At 34.4% G+C, this 12,625-nt stretch overlaps 1 protein-coding gene across 22 annotated transcripts in view; it reads left to right on the top strand.

The window, feature by feature from the left end:
• PRLR (prolactin receptor) overlaps positions 1-12,625 on the top strand; it is a 167,072-nt gene that overhangs the window by 35,230 nt on the left and 119,217 nt on the right. For 18 of the 22 annotated variants that reach the window (XM_080572563.1, XM_080572567.1, XM_080572570.1 and 15 more), the window contains one exon: positions 2,720-2,768. The exons of 3 other annotated variants lie outside the window; for them this stretch is intronic. The gene's annotated coding sequence lies outside the window, so the exon portion shown is untranslated. Of the gene's footprint in view, positions 1-2,719; positions 2,769-7,386; positions 7,445-12,625 lie in introns of those variants that run through there. One more of the 22 variants, XM_080572574.1, reaches the window with a different exon arrangement.

Here is a 12,625-nt window from a genome sequence, read left to right as displayed (position 1 = left end):
TTGTTGGTATTGATGTGCACTTTTCTTTTGTTGCTGTGGCTGTTCTATTCTGCAGTTTTTCCCACAGTGAACTGAATTCATTTGCAATGTTGTCAGACTGCAAATGAGTGGGAAACAGAACTAGTACTTAGCTTACATTCAGGGCAAAAGAAGGGGAACTCAAGCACATACACTAACGAGTTGCTTTGGAAAACACTGGAATTGAGGTTGCATTTCTACACTAACAATTCAGTTACTTTGGAGGTGTCTTCCTTCAAAACTATTTAGTATTTTTCTTTCAGTTTTGGCAATTTGTTACAGTTCGTTTTGCTACTCTGTTCCAAACCTCCAACTGTCACATACCTTTGCAACAGAATATTCCAGTATATTCAGATTTTCCAGTATATTCCCTATAAGAAAGCCCCTGTGTTTACTGAACAGCTCTTGTTGTGCCACTGAAGTCTTCATGGCACTTACAAGCAGATAATATCTAGAATTTCTCTTCTGATTTATTTTAATAAGTCCCCACACTTAAATGTAATTGCCTTGTTTGAAATTCAGCCCTTGACTGTTTTTGGTTTCGTTGGGTTGGGCTGTTTTGTTGTTGTTGGTGGTATTTTCATTTTTGCCTATGGTGCCTATGAAACGAAGAATGTGATGAACATGGTTACAGCTTATCTCCTTAGTAATTTTTAATCACATCCTGGATGTGGTGGAGGACTATCTCAAGAGTTGTTTCTTCTCTTGTGGCTTACCTGACTGGATTCACTGAAATAATCCATTAAAAATTTTGCCTCAGCAGTATACCCTTGTGGAATTTAACAGGTTTACATTATTATTTGCTTCTTGTTGTCAGATTTCCTGGTCTCCCAGAGTACGTCACAGTCACTGTCATCATCCTAGTCCCACCCTCAGTATTACAGTCTTAAAAATCCTGTGCTTTCCTGTTTAGGTATAGAATCCCAGTCCTGATCCTATTTTCCTTATTAATACAACAAACTGGTTTGTCTGATTTAACCCAGCTATTTCAGCATTTAACACTACTCCTGTGTTGGAGCGAGCAATTGTTTTTCCTGTTTTGTACAGTGAACTACAGCATTTCATTTATTATTACTTTTTCTCCATGTTTTAATTTGTAGTATGTTATTAACTTAATTTAAAACCAGTCATTCTGTTTCTCCCATTTTAGTTTTTCTTTTTTTCGTTTGCGTATTCTCATACATTTGGTAGTATTTTTTTATATTATGTATCCTCTATAAATAGGACTTTATTGTTAACTAACCAATAAACTGGATTCTTACATACCTACAAAACAATTCAGGTAAATATTTTCTTTTACTTTTAGCTGCTTTACTTGTAATTCACATCCACCAGTGCAGTATAAGCTGTATGATATTGATGTCTTAAAATTGAAGAGTACGCCTGAGAAAAAAATCACCCCATATTTATCTGCTGTAAGATTAAAAAGAAAAGTAAACACAGAAATTGAAAGGAAGCAATAAGATTTGAATTACAAAGTTGGAGTGGAGAACAACATTGGTGTAATGTATGAAATGTTTATGGATTATGTATGTTTTGTAGGAGGAGGTTGCAATTTTCATCACGCAGAATAGGGAAAAATGAATTTGTTATTGTAGGTGCACTAAGAAATGTAAATATGCAGTAGATGTTTCTACATTTTTTCCTGGTATCTTGAGTCACAGTTTTACACTGTCAAGAAACTGAAGAGACTATGAAAGAATAGTTTTGGTGATATTAAATAATGACAGGTCTCCATAAAAACTTGGAGGTAAATGCAGGATTTTTTGCCTAAATATTTATTAATTTCCTACTCATATCATCCTCGGATTTCCATATTTTATCATAGTCCTGAGAGTTTCAGACTGTTTTTATGAAATGGTACAGTAACTTTCAGGTTCAGTCTTATTTAGCATGCTTAACAATACTTTAAATCTGAAATAATGATAACCACACAGTCACTAAATTGTTATTTTAAACTCAGATCATCTGGGAAAGACCACTTAGATTTTAGCCCGGTGCTGGATGAGTGAAAGTCTCCATTGTATGCATGAAGAAAGTTTTGTTTTTATATAGCACTCTTTGGCTTGATTACAGCTTTTTGCAAATTATTTTGCTTTGGTTTCTTTGTTTGAGTGGAAAGTAAGGGCAACAAGAGAAGGATTTTTGATTTTGTTTAGTCTGTTTCATATTGAAAGAAAACACATGTACAAGGCAGTAAATCTTAACAGAAGGAAAGTGAAGTCTAAAAAATTGACTCAAATTTTTGTTATAAATGTGTCCAGTTACAATGCAGTAGCCCTTGCTTATGTGAAAAACAGAATTTACTTAATTACACATATTCAAAAAGTCTGTGTGTCATTATCATAACTAAAAAGCCATCATTTCTTTTCTAAAGCACTTCAGAAAGCAAAATTAAGAGTCTGCCAGCATCTTCAATTTGTCTGTCTTTCACAGAAAATTGTAGCCTAAGTTTAGTAAGCAAATTTTGTTGTTTTTTTTGTTGTTGATGATTTTTTTATTTTTTTATTATTACTTCTTTAAGTTTCTACATGCAGATTTCATAATAGGAAGTAAAAAATTAGTGTTCTTGTCTAAAGCAGAATAATTATCAGAAATTCTTGAAAACAAGAACATTATTCCAGTCATTCCTTGGAATTAAAAATGTAAATGTTTCTCTCCTTTCTGCTCCCTTCATCCACGAATTTTTTTCTTTTCATAGATACATATACCACCCAACTTCGCCTGATAGCAAGTTAAAACTGCAAGCCGTGAGTAATTTTCTACACATCAGTGAGATGATTTTAAGAATATTACATGAATTAATTGCTGGAGTAATATTCAATTTATAAAAGATATCATGGATACCATTTTACCATAAACAGCTTAGTTGTTAATATGAAATGATCTTTTGTCAGTAAAAATCTTAAATACTATGATTAGAGGGGAAAAATGTTGATTGTTTTTACAGATTATAAAAGCATACATCAGTATATTGTATGCCTGCTGTAAGAATTTGTTTTAGTTGGTTAAAATTAGTAAATATGAGTAGACGTGAACTTTCTGGCTGGTTCTGCCATCCATACTCACTGAGCTCCTTCTCCTTCTAAACCCATTTTAGTTCATCTCATCTTTTCCCAGCTTTCAAATCATAGATACAGGGAATGGTCTTTTACCCCCAGAAATGTGCATTCTATATACCAGGTTATGAGTTTGATTAGAGAAGTAAAATTCAACACAATATGAAAGTTGTCAAAAATTTTAATAAAAATTGACACTAAAAATAAGATTGCTTTCAACTGGGCTCATAGGGTAAGTGTTCTGTAAATATATGTTTTTGTTTTCTTAGAGACCATAATAATCATATTAAGATCCCAGTGAGCATAATCAGCAATTAAATATGATGTAAGAGGGAGACTGAAGGATAGTTAAATGATTTTATAAAGCAATATTGCCTAGCAGTGATTTCTTCAGTTTTCGTTTGAACTTCCCTTTCTATCTTCTGTGTTCTTTTAATATTTTCACAAAAGCCATGAAAAGTTCATTGGTCTTGTGTACTTTTCTCATCCATCCTCAATCTCTTGTTTTTGTTTTCTTAAAAGAAAGTCTAACCCTGTGTCTCATTCAGACTTTAGGTCCAAGTTCTGAGTTCATCAAGATGAATAGAATTTTCCCATTATTTTTGTGCTGGTTGGGGGGCAGATTGGGTATCATTAAAAAAGGCTAAGTATCATACCTGGACGTGAGTGATATCTTCAGTATCTGAAATTTGGCCCTTAGAGAGTGTTTGCAGTTGTCTTTGATGATGAGGCTTAGTTACTATCTCTTTGTATTTTTTTTTCTTATTTGGTGGGTTTTGTGTGTGCGTGTGTGATTTTTCGTTTGTTGTTTGTGGTGGTTATTTCTTTGTTTTGTTTTGTTTTCTGTTTGTCTTTCAACTCCTTCCTGCTCGTTACTGTGGCTGCTGTTCTTTTAAATGTGGATCCTTACAATAGCCTGTGTAATCTCCCTGGTCATAGCAAAGAAATAGGTACTTCTCAGACAAATTTGTCTCGCCCTTCAATATATATCTAAAACAGGTAAGATGAGTCACATTCTGTAATAGCCTGTTTCCCTTTATTGACAGTATAGGGACACCTATACAGCTCAGCTATAGGCATCTGGTTAAAGTGAGGTGAGTCCTGATTTGTCATTCTGAAAACATTATCTCTTAGAGAGCACACAATCTACTCAAAGTTCACCTCAGTCAAACTCATTAAAGAGAGAACATTACTTCCTTGTTCCAAGATGGGCAAGTTACAGTGACCTTTCTAGCTTGTTTTTAACTTCACAGAGTTGATTGCATTTTGCTGACCTCCAGTTGCCTGCAGTACTTTCAGGATTATTTCTTCCAACTATAGGAAGAAATATATAGTGTTTGCTAAATCTTCAAATTCATGGGTTTTATGCTTATTGAGCAGAAATTATTCTGCCTTCTTTTCTCTTTCTCCACAGGTCTTAATAGTTCCTGATACTAAGTTTGATATAGACTAGAAGTTAAATGAATGAGCAGTGTACTTCCTCTTGGAAACATGGTATACAAGATATGGTTACATGAAGTAGGTGTAGGCACTTTAACAACTCTCCAGTGCAAAGTGGGAACTCCCCTATCGTGTTTTTCTTTCCTCAGTTCTGGTCACATAAGCCTGTTGCTGACCTTGCACCAGCTGGCATTTATTTGATCACGTGAGCGAACTCACTGAAACATCAGGAAAGTAACTTGGGAAAAACAGAAGCTGTTTAACTCATTGAATGTTTAATCTTGAGATCACATGGATGCTGTATCTCCTGGACAGTGAGGCAGGGTAGGGAAGCTATTACTGAGGGTGGGAGGGAAGGAGCTGACTCAAAAACAGGAGGAAAATGAAAAAGTGAGGAAGCAAGATCTCACCCTTTCAGCACTATTAGACCATTCATTTGGTCCACATGTAAAGTGAACTGTCATCTCCACATTTAACACAGCTACTCTTCACTAAATAGAATAATTGCAGTTCATTTTGGTGTAATTTGTACTTGCTGCTGCTGCCAGGATGTATACCTGTGTCTTAGCTCACCTGAATTGTTATTTCAAGTATGATTCTAAATGCCTACATTTGCATCTACTGTTTTTAGGTAATTTAAATGGATGGATCTTCTAATTAGGTCTTTTGAATAAAGGTCACTGACAAGGTGCACCTGGTATAATAATGTTTATATTAATATTGAGCTTTTTCAGTGGCATAAATTTATTTCAGTAGTTTTCAATTATGTGACTTTAGAGTTAAATTAACTGTAATTAAGAATTAATTCATGCATTTGCTTTTGATTACCTCTCAGTAAATTTTGGTTTAAACTGTTTAACTGTGCTTATGAGGTACCAGTGAATACATGTGGAACTACATACAAAAAAATAACTACCTCTAGTAAGTTTTAAAAGAGTTCAAGGAAAATATAATATTTTCCTGTTTAAAAAAAAAAAAAAAGCATAATATAGGGTGATATTCTAAATATGGAATATTTAGGTCTAAGATAAAATTACTGTGTCAAAGTTGCTGCAGTGACAAGGTCTTCTTAATCTCTTCCTCGAGTATTTCTAATAATTCTTACTGAAATATAAAATGCAAAGATTAAGGAAAGAACTGAGAAAGAAAATAAGAATAAAGAGATACACAATGCTTAGTTGTCATCCACATAGGCTTACAGTATTTTGTTGATTACAGTATTTTAACTTATTATTGGGTATTTCCTTTGAAATGACTTGGTTCTCTCAAGAAGTTGAGGTAGAAAACCCTAACTCAGTGAAGTCAGCCTTTTATATATTATATAGATAAGTAGGAGAGTTCAGACTCCAAGGTGATCACTAAAATTACGAAAACTGTAAAGGATAACTAAACTTAATGGAAATATTTTTCCTGTGATTATGATGACTTACAGTGCATTTTGTTTCTGAAAGGATATGATTGTAAAACTGTTTCCATTACTTGGAGGATTTTTATGTTTGCATATTAAACTCTGTAAATGTCAGCAAAGAAATAAATATTTCTGATCACAACCATGGAAAAATGAAAACAGTTCTTTCCCACAGACTGCCCATTTGACATGGAAAATTCCTTTTATATTTTATATTTCTTTTTTTCCCACTTACCTTCCACTAGTGTCCTTTACTGGAGGATTCCTCTATGGAATCCTTAATTGTGAATGTATTCTTTTGCATACTGGCCCATCCCATCTGCGTGTTGTCATTGTTGTTTGTTTTGCATTTATTTTGTAGGTCAACAGTAAGTACGAAATGTATTGCAAAGAAATACTTTTTTCTGCATTAGGTGGAGAATGTAGGATTTACATTCAGTACAAGGTCTGTGCATAGCCTTTTGGTTGAACGAGGTTTTTTGTGCATTTAATTAGCTTTAAGTTGTACGTTTGTAATTTTTAATACAAGCTCAACCACTCTGTTATCAAAATAGAGAGTAATATAAAGTTAGGTAGCAGTGACTATGCATAGTGATGTAGTCCTACAAAATTTTCTTCAGGTATCAAAGATGACATCAATGTCTTGCATTTCTGGTACTATCTCTGGGCCTAATTGAGGGTCATAAAGACTATGCAGAAGCAATATGTTTTTTACTGTAACAAATTTTTAGACTAGATGAGGCTTTGATCTGAAAAAAAATATATATGTATATATATTTATATATAGTCTTGTCAATTTTGCTGTAGCCTTTTTTACTGTAATTTCTGGATTCAGTAGTGGTCTTACTCTGTAACTTAAACAGGAAATTTGGTTGCAATGATACCAGTGAATTGGAGCTGGTTCAAACTGATACCACATATTATTTATCCAGACACCATATGTATGTTATCTAATTCATGAAAAACATCTTTATTATAGTCAGTTGTGAGAGAAACATGGTAGATCGGTTCACCAGAACCAAAAAATAAGGAGAAACATGAAAGAAAGGAGAGTAGTCCTTTTCTAGGGCTGAAGAGAAACTCCAAGGTACATTGTTGCTTTCTGCTTCTTTTAAACTCTTTTGATTATTTTTTTTTCCTCAGAACAAGTATACTTTGTACTGTTTTTGCAATTAAACATCATATTGTAATGAAGCATTTAAAGAGATACATGGATACAATGTTAATTTCTTTGCATAATCAAAAATATATGAAGAGTATTGAAGAGTTGCTTGAAGTCTGCTGTGGTAAGATGTATTCCTGCTGAAAAACCTTTCTGCTTTCATGTCTTTGTTGTGCAGAGACTGTAGTTATGAATGCAGAGAAGAGATTTTCCTCTCTCTCTCATCTTTTGTTGCAGAACTACCTCATTCCCAACAATTAAAACGAGGACTGATGGCAGCAGGTATTTGAACATCAGGAAATTCTGTGTGAGGATGAAGGGGAAGATAAGGCCACAGACCTACTGGCAGTGCTGGAGGTTAGGGGTAAACAATTTAGTATATGAATTCCCAATTCTGAATCAGTCCCAGTTAGAGATGCCTGGATGGTGACAGAAAAGTGTCAGGGGTTGGGGAACAATGTTGGGGGTTGATCCCAACAGCAACAAACAAACCCTCTTAATTATGGCTCAGAGCTATAAAGTCTTTGCAGCCTACAGGTCACATTATCCGAGATTCTTCTCTCCCTGAGACTTTTCTATCCAGGATCTCCTTTTTAGGTCCTAAACCTGTAGTTTTGATGGTCGCTTACATACTCGTGGTCTTGTTGATTACTAGGATATACTGCATATGTATATTGTGTATATGTGTATATATATATATACACACTGTATATTATACTCTTAGTAGGTGTACAAGTCATTTGAGCCTGCCTGTTCAGAACTTGAGCTCAGCAAAAGTTCCTGCTTTGACAGGCATTTTAGAAAGTGTGACCAAGCTGCACCTTACCTGTCTGCACTGGAAATCTGAAATAGAAAAAATATGAGAAGACTTAAAATGCAATTGATATATAATTGCCCAAGGGCCTCTGCCGCAAGCTTTCATCTGCAAAAGCACATTCTCTGCAAAACAGGCTTTACAGAAAACATTAATGTGTCTGCATCTTCTTTCTGGCATGCAAGGAAAATGGAAGTGCCATAAGAGCTTACCCTGTTAGAGCTGCTGAATGTCTCTCATGCATAGCAGCTATGCTGTGTGGGAATTGCTGTGTTTTGGACCCACTTATACTGCTTGCACTGAGTGAAATGGTCCAGTGGACTCAAATAACGGAAGATGTAAGGGAGGGCAAATGGAAGCAGGAGTGGTAAGGAAGCAACACTGAAAAGTCTGTAGTGCACTGTCTGGCACATACAAGGTGTACATATTTTCATAAGCAAAGTTCTGCTCAGAGAGGTGAGCTCATCAAGTGGAAAATTAAAAGATAGGAAAGGACCCTGAGTTTAAGTAAAACTGTAGTGTTCAACTTTTAATTTTAATTAAATCATTTCATGATTGATTGGAATTAAAATCTAAACTGCTGTGTATGTTGATGAGAATATGATTGCATGTAAACACTCGAGATATTATCAATAACTTCTAATGGCTTATTAATGTCTGGGAAAGGTTGGATGATTGAAGCTGTATATTTTTTTTAAGTGTCAAGATCATAACTCAAGTTTCTTTTCAAAAAGAAATTTCTTCTAATCCTAAGAATCAAGTGTAAATGAAAACTGTTATGTACTGAAGGTTCTGAAGTAAGAACTCATGTTAATTGGCGTTCTGTTTCTTGATCATTCCATCCTAGAGAAAGTGAGTTATTTTTGAAGGAAGTAGGATGTTAGACATACAGAATGGCTTTATAAGCCCAATTAAATAGGGTTTTTGAGATTATTGAGAGCTGGAAGGTTGCAGTTCTTCAGCCTAAAAAGTTTATTTTGGTTCATTCAACCTTTGAACCCGCCCATGGATGTCAAGTCCTTTGTCCACACTGTCGCTCTGGGTGTTGGGTAGTTGAATGCTGTAAGTAAGGGCAGTCCATAATATAATGGACAAGATTTACTGGCTGCATATATGACTATGCAAAACTAACCAGTGAGATATAAACCCTGTTAATGAGATCTTACATCTTTTCTCTAAATGTCTGGAAGCCTTGAGACCTTGGCAAAGAGGCTATTCAGAAGTAGGCCCAGCTTTTCTTTGTTCTGAGTATTTACAAGTTGTTCTGGTCACCTTTAATTCTCCCAACTACTTGTTTCTTGGTGTTTTCACTTAATTCAGCGATTGTTTTACTTCTCTCAGCTATTAGGCTATTTTTTTTTCTCCTTCTGTCTTATTTAAGAAGTCATAAATTGCTGTGGCAGTTACTCTTCTCACTGTCTTGCTACCTTTTGGGATCGTTCTAGGTTACTGAACTAACTGCCAGCTGCTTGGCCTACACTGGACCTGATGGCAAAATCAGCTTTTGCTTTGGACTAATTTATATATAATTAGTTGTCCCTTAGTGACAGTTGCTCACTAAGGTAGAAGCTGTAACCTAACTTCCTTCCAATTCCCATATTTATATAAAACTAATTTCTTGTGTTTATTATTCTTTTTATTTTGACAGTCCTGTACATATATTGTGCATGATTATTCTAATGCTGTCTGTATTAAGATACAGACAATTAAGTATTAATTTTTAAATTAATTATTAATACAAATTAATTAATTTGTATTAAGTTTATGAACAGTTGAAAAACCAAATAAAAATATAAAATTAAAGACTACGAATGAGGAAGGTGCAATGAATAACCAAAATCAAAACTTCCATTTTTATTTCTTTATTTGGCATTTGGGTTGAACGTCTCTGAAAATCTTGGATTTATAATCTTTCTGGCTGCTTTTCTATTTCAACATGGTAAAACAGTTTGGACTTCTAATACACAAACTGGATCATACTCCGCTTTAGTAATTTTAAAGGTACTTTTATATCTCCATGTTTTCTGGCTGAAATAAGAAATGACTAAAACTGTACATTACTCTCAGGCAAATATTTATATTTTGTAAGAGTCTGAATTGATTTTTTTATCCATATAAAGATGGCTTTTTAGAAAGTTTTTGCTCTGCTGAGACAGACATCTAAAGAAGTATGTATCTTTAACCTTTTAAGTAATCTTTGTGAAGCCAAAGCTCCCTGGTGTTCATCTTAATTAGTTAATACATGTTAAATGGCACGTTGTCTAGCACACATCAGCTAATACGTGGGGCTGGGATTCTATAAAAGTCACCAGCTCTGCTAATGTCAAAAGGCAAATGAAATTTCTTTCAATTCCTTGGCTTTTGTTGTCTTATCTTATGTAGTATCATCATTTCCAAGTGTAATTTGAGACTGCCTGCAATTTTACCTTTAATCTGCAACAAAAGAACTTCTGAATTCCTTAATAAATCATAAAGTTCATAAATATCATACAACATACGGTAAAACTCATCTCTTAGAGATGGTGCAGATAAAGTCTGGATACCAATTATCTCAGCACTGTAGCTGTTAATATGCTGACTGACACCTTTACATCTATTATACATTTAGCATTTGCCACAGCCTTTCCTGGTATTTTATTTAATAGTCTAATAGGGTACATTGTTAATAAGTAGGCTATTTGGGAAAGCATACTTTTCTTCCAAGAGAAATTCATCAGATTTTCATTAAATAAATGCAAATAATATGTATAAGTATTATCACGTATTTCCTGGGAAATTGTTTTAGTGGTTGGAATGATTTAGAAGGAAGCTGAGGATAGCTCACCTCCGTTTATCATTTTGCACACTATACATTTGAAAAGTACATGTTTATATGGATTTGATAGTAATAGATTAGGCTGTCAATGTTCCTTAAATTGTAGATGATACCAAATGTATTTGGATGTGAAGTTTTTCTTATGGTATGCATGTATGTGCATGTTTGCATGCATACTGTATTCACTCTGTGCATCTTGTGCACAGCTCATTCTGAAATCAGATAATTAGTTCAATCTTATTAAAGTACTATCTACTCTGAGGGTATCCCCTTAATCCCATTTCTTTAGCATGCAGAAAATGTGGCAAAAGCAGTAATGAACATTAGGCTCAAATAACTGTTGCTTCCTCTTTACCCCACCTCTGCAGCTTTAGAATCAGAGACTTTGCTTGAGCTTATAGGGGTGGGGGGAAAACAAAAGCAAATGCTGACACCCCTAAAACTCACACACTTGCCTCTGCTGCCCTCTAATCACTTAGCTCAGTTTTACCAAATAACTATTTCATCAGCTGGGAACACTACATTGCTGAAACTTGTAAAATAGAAGGAAGTAAAGTATCATGTCTTGTAGATTGTCATACTTTATTAGCATATAACACTTTGATGTTGTATAAAACACCCCTCTTACAACTTACTAGTAATAATGTATACTTAAAAAATAAAATACTTGTTTATTCTTTCTTAAACATACTTACAATATCAGTAGGATGCCTATGCATATTGAAGAGTTTCATCATGCTTTTCTATCAGTCATTACGGTTGCATGATCTTAGCAAATTAAATGTGCCAGGAATATTGGCATGGGAACCAACTGATATTATATACTCCATGTCTGTACTTTTAAATTGTCTTGCCCTCCAAAACACTGTGGCTGCATGCAGACCACCTATTGGGACTGGTGCTGTGCAGCTCCAGATCTGTACCCAGCAGTTGTTTGGGGTAGTTCTGGTTGACTTGGACCAAATCTGTGCTAGGGACCACTCCAGCAGTTTATCAGTGTGGGTAACCAGGATCCAATACCCAGGAATGCTGGTAGGTAGTTTGATTTACAAAGGTGGATGTATCCATTTTAACTAATATGTAGCAGTTGCAGCCTGTAAAATTCAATTTGACCTTGTTAATTTCTGAGTAATGTGTAATGTGTTTTAAATCACACTAATAGGCACTTTCTGAATACTGTTGCCACCTCTATCAAATTCTGCAATAACTTCAGGTTCTGAGAGTAAAAAAAAAAAAAAAAATCATATAATCAGTCTGCTGTCTTCAACATGAATCACACTGACGACTTTTACTGGCACATCTAGAAAAAAAAAAATACAACCCCTAAATTTTTGGGGGTATTCTTTTACATTTTAATGGGTGGGAATGATTTTACCTATGATACTTTCTAATGTTAGTAAATATATTGTAAAATGTTTTGGTTTTGTCATCATCTCAGTAGATGAGTATTGCAATCTCTGCAGAGTCTTGACAGAGAAATAAGACCTCAGAATTTTGGCAGTTATTGTTTTGGAAGATTTGTACATTAAAAAAAGTGAATATTAAGCAATGCTATAATTAATACCTGTAGCAAAGGATAGATATCTATCAACTTGCATGGAATATTAAACTACTGTAAAATAATTCAATTCTAGGCCAGACATTTTGGCAGATCTGTAATGGAAAATAACTGCAACTTTAAGAACAGTATTTTTTCCAGTTCAGGTGCTGCAGGATTTCATCATGGCACCGACAGTCACTTTAATCACATAAAAGAGTAATTCACTGATGTAGTTTATGAAATTTTTAGACATGTAGAGACAGAGTTCTCTGTGCTGAAGAGCTTATGCTATAAGCAGGCAACTTACAGTTAACTGAAAGGTTAACTGATGATACAGATCAAAGTCCCTTCCTTTTCATGTTTTTTGAT

The sequence above is a fragment of the Anser brachyrhynchus genome, assembly GCF_964034855.1.
Source record: "Anser brachyrhynchus genome assembly, chromosome: Z".
Classification (NCBI taxonomy): domain Eukaryota; kingdom Metazoa; phylum Chordata; class Aves; order Anseriformes; family Anatidae; genus Anser; species Anser brachyrhynchus.
This window is presented reverse-complemented; position numbering and strand designations above follow the sequence as displayed.